The following is a 13,360-nucleotide window of genomic DNA, read 5'->3' on the forward strand; positions in this document are numbered from 1 at the left end:
GCTCTGTTTTCTAGAGCCTCAGAGCCCCCAGGAAGGAGCTCTAGATAAAACTGTACAGGGATGACGTTGCGACCGATGACCTGTGAATTGGCCGAAGGAGCTGTGACTCCTGGATTTGGGGTCTGCGGGCAGAGCTGAGATGGTCGGCCATCTGACATTTCTGAGTGGCTTCCCATTTTTTAAGTTAAGGTAAAATTCACATAACATAAAATTAACTTTTTTATTTTTTTAAAAGATTTATTTATTTATGATACAGAGAGAGAGAGAGGCAGAGACACAGGCAGAGGGAGAAGCAGGCTCCACGCCGGGAGCCCGACGTGGGACTCGATCCCGGGACTGCAGGATCGCGCCCTGGGCCAAAGGCAGGCGCCAAACCGCTGAGCCATCCAGAGATCCCGAATTAACCTTTTAAAAGTGTACAGTGGCATTTAGTACATTCACAGTACTGTGCGATCCCAGCCACCTGTATGTACGTAGTTCCCAGACCTTTACACCACTCTGAAAACCTCCTACGTGTTATATAGTTTCTTCTCATCCCCTTCTCCCCCAGCCCCTGGCAATCACCAATCGATTTCTATCTCCATGCATTTCCCTCTTCTAACATTTCATATAGATGGAATCATACAATATTTGCCCTTTGCGGTCTGGCATCTTTGATTTGGATAATATCTTTGAGGTTCATCCTTCCTGTGGTGTTTTTAGCCTTCATTCCTTTCCATGGCTAAATAATATTCTGTTGTAGGAATGTCCTACTATTTGTTGATTCATTCACTCACTGATCGACATCTGGACTCTTTCCAACTTTTGATTATTGTCCATCCTTCTACTATAAACACAAGTGTACATGTATTTGTTTGAGTATCTTTTTCAATTATTTGGTGTACATGCCAGGAGTTACATTTCTGGGTCATATGGAAATTCTATGTTTAGCTTTTTGAGGAACCACCAAACTGTTTCCCACAGAGGATGAACCATTTTACATCTCTCAAGCAATCAATAGAAAGTTCCCATTTCTCCACACTGTCCAACACTTGTTATTTGGAAAACTATTATTATTATTGATTTCCCAGTGGGTATGAAGGGACACCTCATTCTGGTTTTGGTTTGCATTTCCCTATTAATTAGTGATGTTGAGCATCTTCATGTGCTCATTGGCCATTTGTGTGTGTTCTTTGGAGAGATATCTATTCAAGTCTTTTGCCTATTTTTTTCCTTTGCCCATTTAAAAAATTTAGTTAGCTTTTTTATTGCTGAGTGGTATGAGCTCTTTACCTATCGGGATACCAGACGCCTGTCAGATACACAGTTTGCAAATATTTTCTCCCACACCGTGGGTTATCTTTTCACTTTCTGATAATGTCCTTTAAAACACACATGCCTTTAGTGTCTATTAATTCCAATTGATCTATTTTCCCTTCATTGCTTATGCATTCAGTGTCATATCTAAGAATCTATCATCAAATCCAAAATCATGAGCATTTACCTCTGTGTTTTCTTCTAAGAGTTTTATAAGAGCACTTCTATTTAGGTGGTTGATCCATTTTGAATTAATTCTTATATATGGTATAAGGCCTGGGTCCAGCTTAATTCTTTTGCATGTGGATATCCAGTTGTCCCAGTACCATTTGTTAAAGAGACTGTCTTTTCCCCAATAAATGGCCATGGCTCACTTGTCAGAAATCAATTAGCCATAGACAAATGGAAAAAATCAAATATTATTTAAAAGCTGCTTAAATGCAGGGCACCTGGGTGGCTCAGTTAATTAAGTGTCTGACTCTTGACTTTGGCTCAGGTCATGATCTCATGGTTGTGTGAGGTTGAACTACATGCTCAGTGGGGAGTCTGCTCAAGATTATTTCCCTCTACCTCTCCCCTCCATGCTCTCCCTCTAAAATAAATAAATAAATCTTTAAAAAAATAACAAAATAAAATAAAAAAATAAAAGCTGCTTAAATGCAAATTAACCCAACCCAAGCTGGAAATTGCACAGGCCAACATTTTGACAGATAAAATAATATGCAAATAATGATCTTTGATAAATTAGGGAAATGAATTACAATGAACAGAATCACAAAATAATAAGTTCTTTCTTAAAGATTTATTTATGCATGCATGCACACACATGCACAAGTGAGAGGAGGGCCAGAAGGAGAGAGAATCTCAAGCAGACTCTCCCCACTGAGCACAGAGCCTGACATGGGGCTCAATCTCATAAACCTGAGATCATGACCTGAGCTGAAATCACAAGTCCAATACTTAACCAACTGAGCCAACCAGGTGCCCCTACAATAATAAGTTCTTAAAAGGGAAGGGACATTTGAGGGTCACAAACTCTAACTCTAATATGTAAGCACCCTCTGCAGAATCCCTAAGGAAGGTCTGCTCAGCCAGATCTGTTGTTTTGGGAGCTTTTGGTGTTGTACATTAGTGAGGGGTTGAATCAACCCTAATGGAACAAAAAGACGCATAAAATGAGTTAGGAATATTTTCTTTTCTATTTTTTGGTATAGTTTGAGAAGGATTCATGTTAATTCTTCTTTCTTTTAAGATTTATTTGAGAGAGAGAGAGAGAGAGAACAAGCAAGTGCAGAGGGAAGACATAAGGAGAGGAGAGAGAATCCTCAGATTCTCACTGAGCTTGGAGCCCAACACAGGGCTCGATTTCATGACCCCGAGATCAAGACCTAAGCTGAAATCAAGAGTTGGCCACTTAAGTAACTGAGCAACCCAGGCACCCCAGTGTTAATTCTTCTTTAAGGATGTTGTAGAATTCACCTGAGAAGCCATCTTGTCCTGCCTTTGGGGGGAGTTTTGAACACTAATTCAATCTTGGTTTTTTTTTTTTTTAGAAGTATGTTCCAATATCCTCTTCCCTCTTGAGTCAGTTTTGATAATTTGTGTGTTTCTAGGAGTTTGTCCGTTTCATCTGTCCAATTTGTTGGTGTACAATTGTTCATAGTATTCTCTTCTCCTCACTGCAAGCATTATAGTAATGCCCTCACCTTTATTCCTGATTTTATTTGCATCTTCTCCTTTTTTTCTTAGTTTACCTAAAGATTCATCAATGTTGTTGAGCTTTTCAAATTTTTCATTTTAATTGTTGTACGTTTAAGCTCCAGAATTATTCCATTTGCTTCCTTTTAATAATTTCTATATCTCTTGATACCCTCTGTTTATATTTTGATTGTTCTCTGGCTTCCTTTAGTTCTCTGTCCAAAGTTTCTTTCAGCTATTTGAACATATTTTTTAAAGATTTTATTTATTTATTTGAGAGAGGGAGTGAGCAAGAGAGAGAACACGTGAGCAGGGATAGGGGGAGAGGGAGAAGCAGGCTCCCTGCTGAGCAGGAAGCCCAACATGGGGCTTGATCCCACAACCCTGGGATCATGACCTGAGCTGAAGGCAGACGCTTAACCAACTGAACCATCTAGGCACCCCACTATTTGAACATATTTAAGATCGTTCCTTTAAAGTCTTGGTTTGGGATGCCTGGGTGGCTCAGCAGTTAAGCATCTGCCTTTGGCTCAGGGCATGATCCTGGAGTCCCAGGATCAAGTCCCACATCAGGCTTCCTGCATGGAGCCTGTTCTCTCTCTGCCTGTGTCTCTGCCTCTGTGTGTGTACGTGTGTGTGTCTCATGAATAAATAAATAAAATCTTAAAAAATAAATAAATAAGTCTTGGTCTTAGGAAGTCCAATATCTGGGCTTCCTCAGGGATGGTTTCTGTCCATTTTTTCCCCCTGAGTTATGCATTTCTTTTTCTTTGCTTTGTAACTTTTTGTTGAAAATTGCACATTTTGAATATTATAACTCTGGAAATTAGATTCTGTTCCCCCTTTGGAAGGTTTGCTGTTATTTCTTGTTAAGGGTTACAATCATCCATTTATTCAGTGATATTTCCAAACTGTTTTTTGCAGACTGTATTCCTTATCATGTGTAGTCACTGAAGTCTCTGTTCTGTTATCTGTCAGCCACCGACCAAACACAGATTTCTTTAAACACCTGGAGGCAAGAAGAAACAAAACAAAAAGCAAACAACCAGACCAAAACAAAACTAAAAGGAAACACTCTTGATCTTTTAAGATTGTCTCTGAGCTGGGCATCTCTGCTCCGCCTTTCTAGGACACCTGCCACTCTGCTTTAGCCTTTACTTTCTGCTTGCATGAAGCCCAGAGATTAGCCAAAGGTGTATACCTTGGGTCTCTCAGGTCTTTTCTCAGCATTTTTCTGGCCCTGGGCACAGTCTATGCCTCGACTACCTGGTATATGAAGTAGCCCTTCAAAACCCTTCCTCCTCAGTCTCCTTTTCCCAGGTCTTTCTGGTTTGTCAGCTTCTTACCCTATCTTCCTTCCCTTGCCCCAGACAGCTATGTGTAGTACATGTCTTTAAATGCTTTCAACAGATACTACCTGGGAATGGCTCCATCCAGAGGATGAAGCAAAGTTCAGCACTCCCTCAGAAAACTGCCAGCCAGGTCAATGTGCACGACCACATGTTTGAGAACAAGGTCCATATTGTTGTTCCCAGGGCTGTTGCTGGGAACAGCAAAAAAGCTGATTCTATCAGTGTTTGCCAACTTAATGGTTGCTTAAATGGAGGGACTGAGGCTTGGAGCTTCTTATCTGCCATTTTCCATGACATCTTCCTGAGTAGCCTCACTTTCAGCACTGATCACTATTGATTGAAATTTTGTCCTTGATACTATGCTTTTCTTATTTCCTTCCTGTCTTGTGAACTTCACCTCCACTGCCCATCCTTGCTTCCAGGCCTTGGGGGCTGGAGGGGCTGTCCTCACTGTATACACTTTTCTTGGGGAACCCAAGTACTCCTAGAGCTACCACATCTGTGTTGATGAAGCCTGGCACTGAGTCTCCAATTTAGTCCTTAGAGCCCCAGACATGTGGACAACTGTTCTCAGACTGTTCCACTTAGAAATACCACAGGGCCATTCTAGTAAAGCCATGTAAGTAAATTCTGTCTAAAAGGATGGAACAAGAAGAGGCATGTCCTGGGGCACCTAGGTGGCTCAGCAGATGAGTGTCTGTCTTTGGCTCAGTTCGTGATCCTGGGGTCCTGGGACTGAGTCCCACATTAGGCTCCCTCTGGGGAGCCTGCTGCTCCCTCTGCCTATGCCTTGCCTCTCTCTGTGTGTCTCTCATGAATGAATAAATAAAATTTTAAAAAAAGAAGAAGAAGAAGGGGCATATCCTTACTCTTATTCTTCCTATTTAGAATACAGAGGTAATAGCCAGAGCTCAAGCTGCCATCTTGGAGTGTGATGATCATGAGGATTGTGAAGCACAAAATGGAAGGAACTCTGACAATTGTGGAGGTTCTAGCTCAGAATTGCTTACATCCTTAGTCTCAGGATGGAAAAACAACCTTTATCTGTTTAGGTAATTGTTATTTTGTGATTCCTTCACATGCAGCTAAACAAAGCTTACTTAATACACCAAGCCATCCCAGCCCTCTTCCCCTTACATCATTGGCTCCACCAGCTACCCTAAACTCCCCGTGCAAGCTATTACAAGGGCTTACTCACTTGCCTGCCTCACTGCCTTGGAACATCTCCAGAGCAAAGATTGTCCATTTCTCAGATTCTTGCCATGCAATCAGCTTCTTTAAGGCAAGAAAGGGTGGGATCAGGAATGGACATTGGTTGGGTCCCAATTCTATGTGCTTTACATTTTATTTGTTAATTGTTGGAGAAATTCTGTGAGGGGCAGCACATTGTTCTTGCTCTTTTACATATGAGGAAACAGAGGTTCACAGAGACAAGGAGGCTTCTCAAATGTGCATAGATGATGAGCGGAAGTCTAAGTATGGAACTCAAGTCCACCTGGCCTGACACCACACACCTCTCTCCCCCGCTAGAAACTTCCATGGCAGGGCCCCAGCAGTGCTGGGTCAAGTGATCCTTGATGAATTAATTCCCTTCATGGTTCTCCTTTGAGGTCATCACCATCAGCTGCTTTTCACATGCTGGTTTGTGAGGGATAGGGAAGTGTCTTTTTCGACCTGCTCTCAGTTTGTGATGGGATGGCTTCTGTCTCAGGTTTTTTGGTGTTCTGGGGGGTTATGTTTTCTTTTTTAATCTTTTTTTAAGATTTATTTATTTATTTTAGAGGGAAAGAGAGAGAGAGAAAGCACAAGTGGGAGGGACAGAGGGAGCAGAAGAGAGAACCTTTAGCAGACTTTGCACTGAGCGCAGAGCCAATGTGGGGCTCGATCCCACAGTCCTGAGATCATGACCTGAGCTGAAACCAAGAGCCAGACATTTAACTGACTGTGCCACCAGCCTCCCTACCCCGATTATGTGTGTGTGTATTTAACACTGGGAGACAGTGGGGGGTAGTGGAGACCACATGAACTTGAGAACCAGGTGCACCTGGGCTTGAAATCCATCTCTTCTGGGGCACCTGGGTGGCTCAGTCATTAAGCATCTGCCTTCGGCTCAGGGTGTAATCCTGGGGTCCTGCCATCAAGTCCTATATTGGGCTCCCTGCAGGGAGCCTGTTTTTCCCTCTGCCTATATGTTTGCCTCTGTGTCTCTCATGAATAAATAAAATCTTAAAACAAAACAAAACAAAACAAAAGAAATCCATCTCTTCCACTTATTACTGCATGGCCCAGGATAGGTACTTAGTCTTGCTGGGCATACATTCTTCATCTGGGAAGGGTATAATGATATCTGCTGAAGACGGTGGGAGAATTAAAAGGGAAATAGGATAACAGTGGCCAGAGAACAACTGGCTTGCAGCAAATATAAGCCATCCTTCTGCCTCTACCTCCTTCCTCTATTTGAGGTGGGAGCTTGATTTTGTTTAACATCGAAATGACAGACTTTTACTGTTCACAAATATTCTACACCACCCACTTCTGGGGTGCCATACTTCTCTGTCCTGTTGAGCAGGACTGACTGCTGACTGTGTGACTTTGACCAATGTCAACAGAAGTGCTGTGTGGCAGCTCTGGACAGAAGCTCTAACATCCTGGGCATGTTTCGCCTGCTCTCTTATCCTTCTGACAGATCAGCTGTGTTCCAGACAGAAGCAGCTCCACTAGACTGGATCCACAGCTAGCATAACGAGGGCCATGTCCTTTGTGCAGGAAACATATCTGCGTTGTTGTAAGCCACTGAGACCCAGAGCCATTTGTCATTGCAGAGTAGCTTAGGCTGATCTGATCTATACCTTTGACATTTGGCATCCTATAGTTCCATGCAATATTTTTCCTTGTAAACTTTTCTGGAAGGTTCATTTAATGAACTTATGGTTTTCATGGTGGGTACTTAAAAATAAGCAGTTATTTCTTGTTACAAAACAAGCAGTTTCCTTGTTATGAAAACTGTATACGTTGTAGAAGACACTTTGCCCATCTTATGTCTTTTTCTGGTATTTCTTCTACAGTTTTCTTCATCGAGAGTTTGGTAGAATTTTTTAAAAAGATTTTTATTTATTAATTTGAGAGAGAGAGAACCAGCAGAGGGGAGAGGCAGAGGGAGAGGGAGAAGCAGACTCCCCATGGATCAGGGAGCCCCATGTGGGGCTTGATCCCAGGACCCTGGGATCATGACCTGAGCTGAAGGCAGACACTCAACTGACTGAGCCATCCAGGTACCCCTGGTAGTTTTTGAAGCTGGGAGCCTTGTTGGCCCCAGGTCCATTCTTCCCATGTGCCCTCTGGCTCACAGTAATATATGAGGTCTCTAACAAGGTTTTCAGGGCACCTCACACAGAAGGTGGGAGGCATTCAGGTTTGAGACATCTCCATCTTACACCCCGATAGTTCTATAACTAATATGCCTTCTCCAGTCATAAAGCTATAGAGCCTATGCTTGTTTAACACCATGCTGAAAGAGTTTCATCACTAACCACTCTGCTCCTAGCAAATACCTAGTTGTCAATGTCCTCATGAGGAGATCAGACCAGGTCACCTGCCTTCTTACTTTCCCTGTCCTTCCAGAATCAGAGAAGTTGTCACAAGCCAGCCTCTCTACTTCTCCATTTTCCAAGGCAGCTGTTTGCAATTTAATTTTTTTTTTCTGACTCTTGAAGTCTAAAAAATTTTTATTGTAATTCAGGGGATTTCTCATTATGATAGTGACAGAGTAGCCTATACTAGTTTATTCCTCTAGCAAACAATGATAACTCTAGACAAGGTGGTTTAGAAATACATAATTTTGAAGTACGGAAGAGCAGCTAGAAGCAGGCAGAAACTGGAAGGTACTTGACTTGGGGAAGAAAACTGCACTGTGGGGTCTTGTTTTTTATGGTTTTTTCCCAGGGGGCATGACCAGTCTGTGACAGCATGGGGTAACTAAAAGTCAAGCAGAAAGACAGAGTCACAGCCACATTCAGACTTTCTTTGAGATGCACAGTCAGGTACCCAAAACCTGAGGATGGAGCCATTGCAGGGTGAGCTCCCCAAATCTATATATAAATTCCACCTTGAATCCTTGGCCATTCCCTAAACTGTATGACGATATTAGCAGAGATGAAGGACATTTTCTGACAGTGAAAGAGACACATCAGGAAGATATCACCATCCCATGTATGTTCCTGGTCCTAGAGCTTCTGAGCACTTGAAAGAAACACCAAGGGGCACCTAGATGGCTCAGTGGCTAAGCACCTGCCTTTGGCTCAGGTCATGATCCCAGGGTCCTAGGATTGAGTCCCACATCAGGCTCCCCACAGGGAGCCTGCTTCTCCCTCTGCCTATGTCTCTGCCTCTCTCTCTGTGTCTCTCATGAATAAATAAATAAAATCTTAAAATAAATAAAAAGAATTAATCCAAATTGTAGGACATGCTGCTGGTGTCATGGAACTGCTCAGTGTGGGGAATGCTTCCACCAAATCTGGTGTCAGAAGCATTATGGGGGTGGTAGTAGGAGACCAGAGGAGGACTGAGCTTTTGTTTATCCACATAAGGCAACACTCAGGTTGCAGGGATTGGGACCTGATATGGTGGGGGGCATTATTCAGCCCTCAACCCTCAAAGATTCGCGTCCATCCCACATGCAACACACTCACCCCGTTCTGACATCCCCAAGTCTCAACCCATGACAGTATCAACTCAAGCCCCAAATCGTGTCTAAATTTCCCCAGTCTGAAATTTCCAAATGTCATCATGTGTATCATCTTAATCAGGTAAGGAGGAGACCCTGGGCATGGTGCATCCTGGAACAAAGTTCCCTTCTGTCTGTGGACCAGTAAAACTAGAAAACGAGTTAACTGTTTCCAAAATTCAATTGTGGGACCAACACAGGATAACAGGTACAGACACTCCCATTCCAAATGGGAGAAAATGGAGGAAGAAAGGAATCACCAGCCCCAAGCAATTTTGAACTCCATCTGGGTAAACTCTATTGGGTCACAAGACCCAGGAGGGATCCTTTATGGCTCCAGGACCCCCTGAGTCATGTTTCTTTTTCTTGAGGGGTAGCTGAGCAGATTTGCCAGCCTGTTTACTGCCTCTAGAATGCAGGGAGTCCGACGGCCTTCTTTCATATAATCCTCTGTCTCTTTCAGGTAGAGCTTGCAGGCTTCTGCCGACACAGGATTCTCCAACGCCTTGTGCATGTCACAGGTGCGACACCATAAACACAAGCTTCCTCCACAGACATTTCCTGAGTTCTCCTATCACCACCCTGGGCCTCTGTTCCAGTGGCTGAGGGAACCCACAGTTCACATGGCTGGTCGCTCCAACACTAGCAAGTGGTCTGCTTTCTGGACAGCTAGCAAATCTCCTTATTTTGCGTTCTGTGATCTGGTTAGCCTGAGAGTTTCCCAAATCAAGTCTTGGCTTTTTTTTTTTTTTTTTTTTAATTTATTTAGTTAAGCAAATCCCTACTCACAACCCCAAGATCAAGAGCCACATATCCTATCAAATGAGCCAGCCAGGTGTTCCTAGTGTTGGCTCTTCTTATCTTAACAGTTCTCCCCTGCTCAACATATCTGTTACTTCTCGAATTTTACTATAAGCAGCACTTTTTTTAAAAACAAATATTGTCTATTATAGATATTGAACTCCCAATTTAAAAATCTTCCCACAGGGAAGCCAGGGTGGCTCAGCGGTTTAGCGCTGCCTTCAGTCCAGGGCCTGATCCTGGAGACCTGGGATCGAGTCCCACGTCTGGCTCCCTGCATGGAGCCTGCTTTTTCCCTCTGCCTGTGTCTCTGCCTCTTTCTCTCTGTCTCTCATGAATAAATAAATAAAATCTTTAAAAATAAATAAATAAAAATCTTCCCACAAACACAACTCCCGTGCCAGGTGGTTTCCGTAGTAAATTCCATCCAACATTTAAGGAAAAAATAATGCCAATCTCACACAAACCCTTTCAGAGCACAAAGAAGGAAGGAGTAGTTTCCAATCGGTTTGATGATGCCAGCAACCATCTTGAAACCAAAATATACAGAGATGCTATGAGAAGAGAAAATCATAGGCCAATACCCCTTGTGAACATGGATACATACATTACATACATCTTTAACAAAATATTAATGAATGGAACCCAGCAATATATTAAAAAAAGCAACACATCATTCTAAATGGGATTTATCCTTTGGGTGCAAAGTTGGTATCATATGGGAAATCAATTGTCATCCATTGTATGAACAGAATAAAGAAGAAAAACCATGTGGCCATCTCAGTAGATGTAGAAAAAGAACTTGAAAAATTCTTTACTCATTCATAATAAAAATCTCCGAAAACTAGGAATACAAGACAATTTCCTCATTCTGACAAACACTATCTATGAGAAACCTATAGCTAATAAAGGTAAAATATTGAATGTTTTCCCCTAAGACTGAGAAGAAGGCAAGACTGTCTGTTCTCAATTCTATTCAGCATTGTGCTGGAGCTCCTAATGATTGCAATCAGGCAAAGAAAAGTAAATACAAGGCATAAAGATCAGAAAGGAAAGAGAAAAACCATATCTGCATCTAACATAACCATCTATAAGGCAGCTACAAAATAACCACTGGAACTAATAAGTGACTTTAGTAAAATCACATTATACAAAGTTAACACACAAAAATTAAGTGTATTTTGATATACTTACAGCAAGCAATGAAAAATGAAAAATTTTAAAGCCCTTTTTAATAGCATCCAAAACAAGAAGAAAGTACTTCAGAAAAAAGTTATCAAAGTACATGCAAAAACTCTACCATAGAAACAACATGAAAATCATGAGAAAATTCAAGAAAACCCACATAAATGGAGAAATGTATCATGTCTATGGAGTAGAAGATGTTGAGTTTCCCCAAAATTATCTATAAATTCAATGTCATACTAATTATAGTCTCAATTAAATTAAAATATATTTTGGTAGAAACTGACAGGTTGATTAAAAAATCCAAATGGAGGGGTACCTGAGTGGCTTAGTCGGGTGAGTATCCAACTCTTGTGTTTTGGCTCAGGTCATGATCTCAGGGTTGTGAGATCAAGCTTACCATTGGGCCCTGTGCTGGGCATGGAGTCCGCTGGGGCATCCCTCTCTCTCTCTCTCTCTCTCTCTCTACCCCTCCCCCAGCTCATGCACACACATATACTCTTTCTCTCTCTCTCTCAAAAAAAAAAAATTATAATGGAAATGTAAAGAGCCTAGAATAGCCCAAACAATCTTGAAATAGAACAACTGGGGATCCTGGGTGGCTTAGCAGTTGAGCATCTGCCCTTGGCCCAGGGCATGATTCCGGAATCCAGGATGGAGTCCCGCATCAGGCTCCCTGCATGGAGCCTGCTTCTGCTCCCTCTGCCTAAGTCTCTGCCTCTGTGTGTGTGTCTCTCATGAATAAATAAATACATCTTTAAAAAAAAAAAAAGAAAATAAATAGAACAACAGGAGGACTCACCGAACCTGATTTCAAGACTCCTATAATGCTATAGTAACCAAGACAGGATGGTACTAGCATATAGGCAAATGAATCAATGGAACAGAATAGAGTCTAATAGATAATCAATTGATGCCAAGGTAACTCAATAGGGAAAGGAAAGTTTTTTCAACAAACAGTGCTGGAACTATTGGATAAATGTAGGGGGAAAAAATGAACCTTGTCTTCTATTTAAGTCATAGATTTAAACGTAAATGCTAACACTGGATACCTTCTAGAAAAAAAATTAAATGATTATTTTCATGACCTTGCAAAAGGGAAAGTTTTCTCAGAGCAGACACAAACACAAAAACATTAAACATTGGGATCCCTGGGTGGCGCAGCGGTTTGGCGCCTGCCTTTGGCCCAGGGCGCGATCCTGGAGACCCGGGATCGAATCCCACATCAGGCTCCCGGTGCATGGAGCCTGCTTCTCCCTCTGCCTGTGTCTCTGCCTCTCTCTCTCTCTCTCTCTCTGTGACTATCATAAATAAATAAAAAAAAAAAAAATTAAAAAAAAAAAAAAAAAACATTAAACATAAAATTAAAAATTGATTAGATTGGTTATTTTTGAAATGAAATATTCCTGCTTCTTGAAAGACACCATCAATGAAACAAAAAGACAAGTCAGATTGTTGGAAAATATTTGCAATACATACATTCGACAAAAGACCTATATCCAGAATTTATAAAGAACTCCTACAAACAAATAACAAAACACCAACCATCCAGTTAAAAATGGGCAAAAGATTCGTCCAGATACCTAACAAAAGGAGATATATAAATGGATAAAAGGAACATGAAAACATGTCCAACATCGTTAGTTGCCAGGGAAATGCAAGTTAAAACCACAAGTTGTCATCCTCGAGAATAACTAATATTAAAGAGTGACAACAGCAGATGTGTTGAGGGGGCTAAGCAACTGGAGCTCTCATACTGGTAGTAGGGTAAAATGGAAACTTGGAAAATGTACACATGCATCCATCCTATGACCCTGTACTTCCGTTCCTAAGTATTTCTCCAAGAGAAATAAAACATACTGTCCAGAACAACTCTTGAATAAGAATCTTTGTAGCAGCTTCATTCACAATTGCCAAAAACTGAAAACAGCTCCAAAATCTATCATCAGAATAGATAAACAAATTGTTGTGGAATACTTAGCAATTAGAATAATGTAGTGAGAGGTGCCCAGCTGGCTCAGTCAGTGGAGTGTGCAACTCTTGATCTCGGGTTCGTGAGTTCAAGACCTGCATTGGGAATAGAAATGACTAAAAAAATAAAATCTTAGAATAAAACTAACATAGTGATACATGTGCAACAACATGAGTGAATCTCAAAGATATCCTAGTGAAAGGAGTCAGACATGAAAGAGTACCTGCTGTACCATACCATGTTTATAAAGGGTAGGAATGGATGAAAACATCTATGGGCTAGAAATCAGAGCAGTGATTTCCTGTGGGGGTGAAAGGGACCTGAAAGGGACAT

Source organism: Canis lupus, chromosome 7, assembly GCF_011100685.1.
Source record: "Canis lupus familiaris isolate Mischka breed German Shepherd chromosome 7, alternate assembly UU_Cfam_GSD_1.0, whole genome shotgun sequence".
In the NCBI taxonomy this organism is placed as follows: Eukaryota; Metazoa; Chordata; class Mammalia; order Carnivora; family Canidae; genus Canis; species Canis lupus.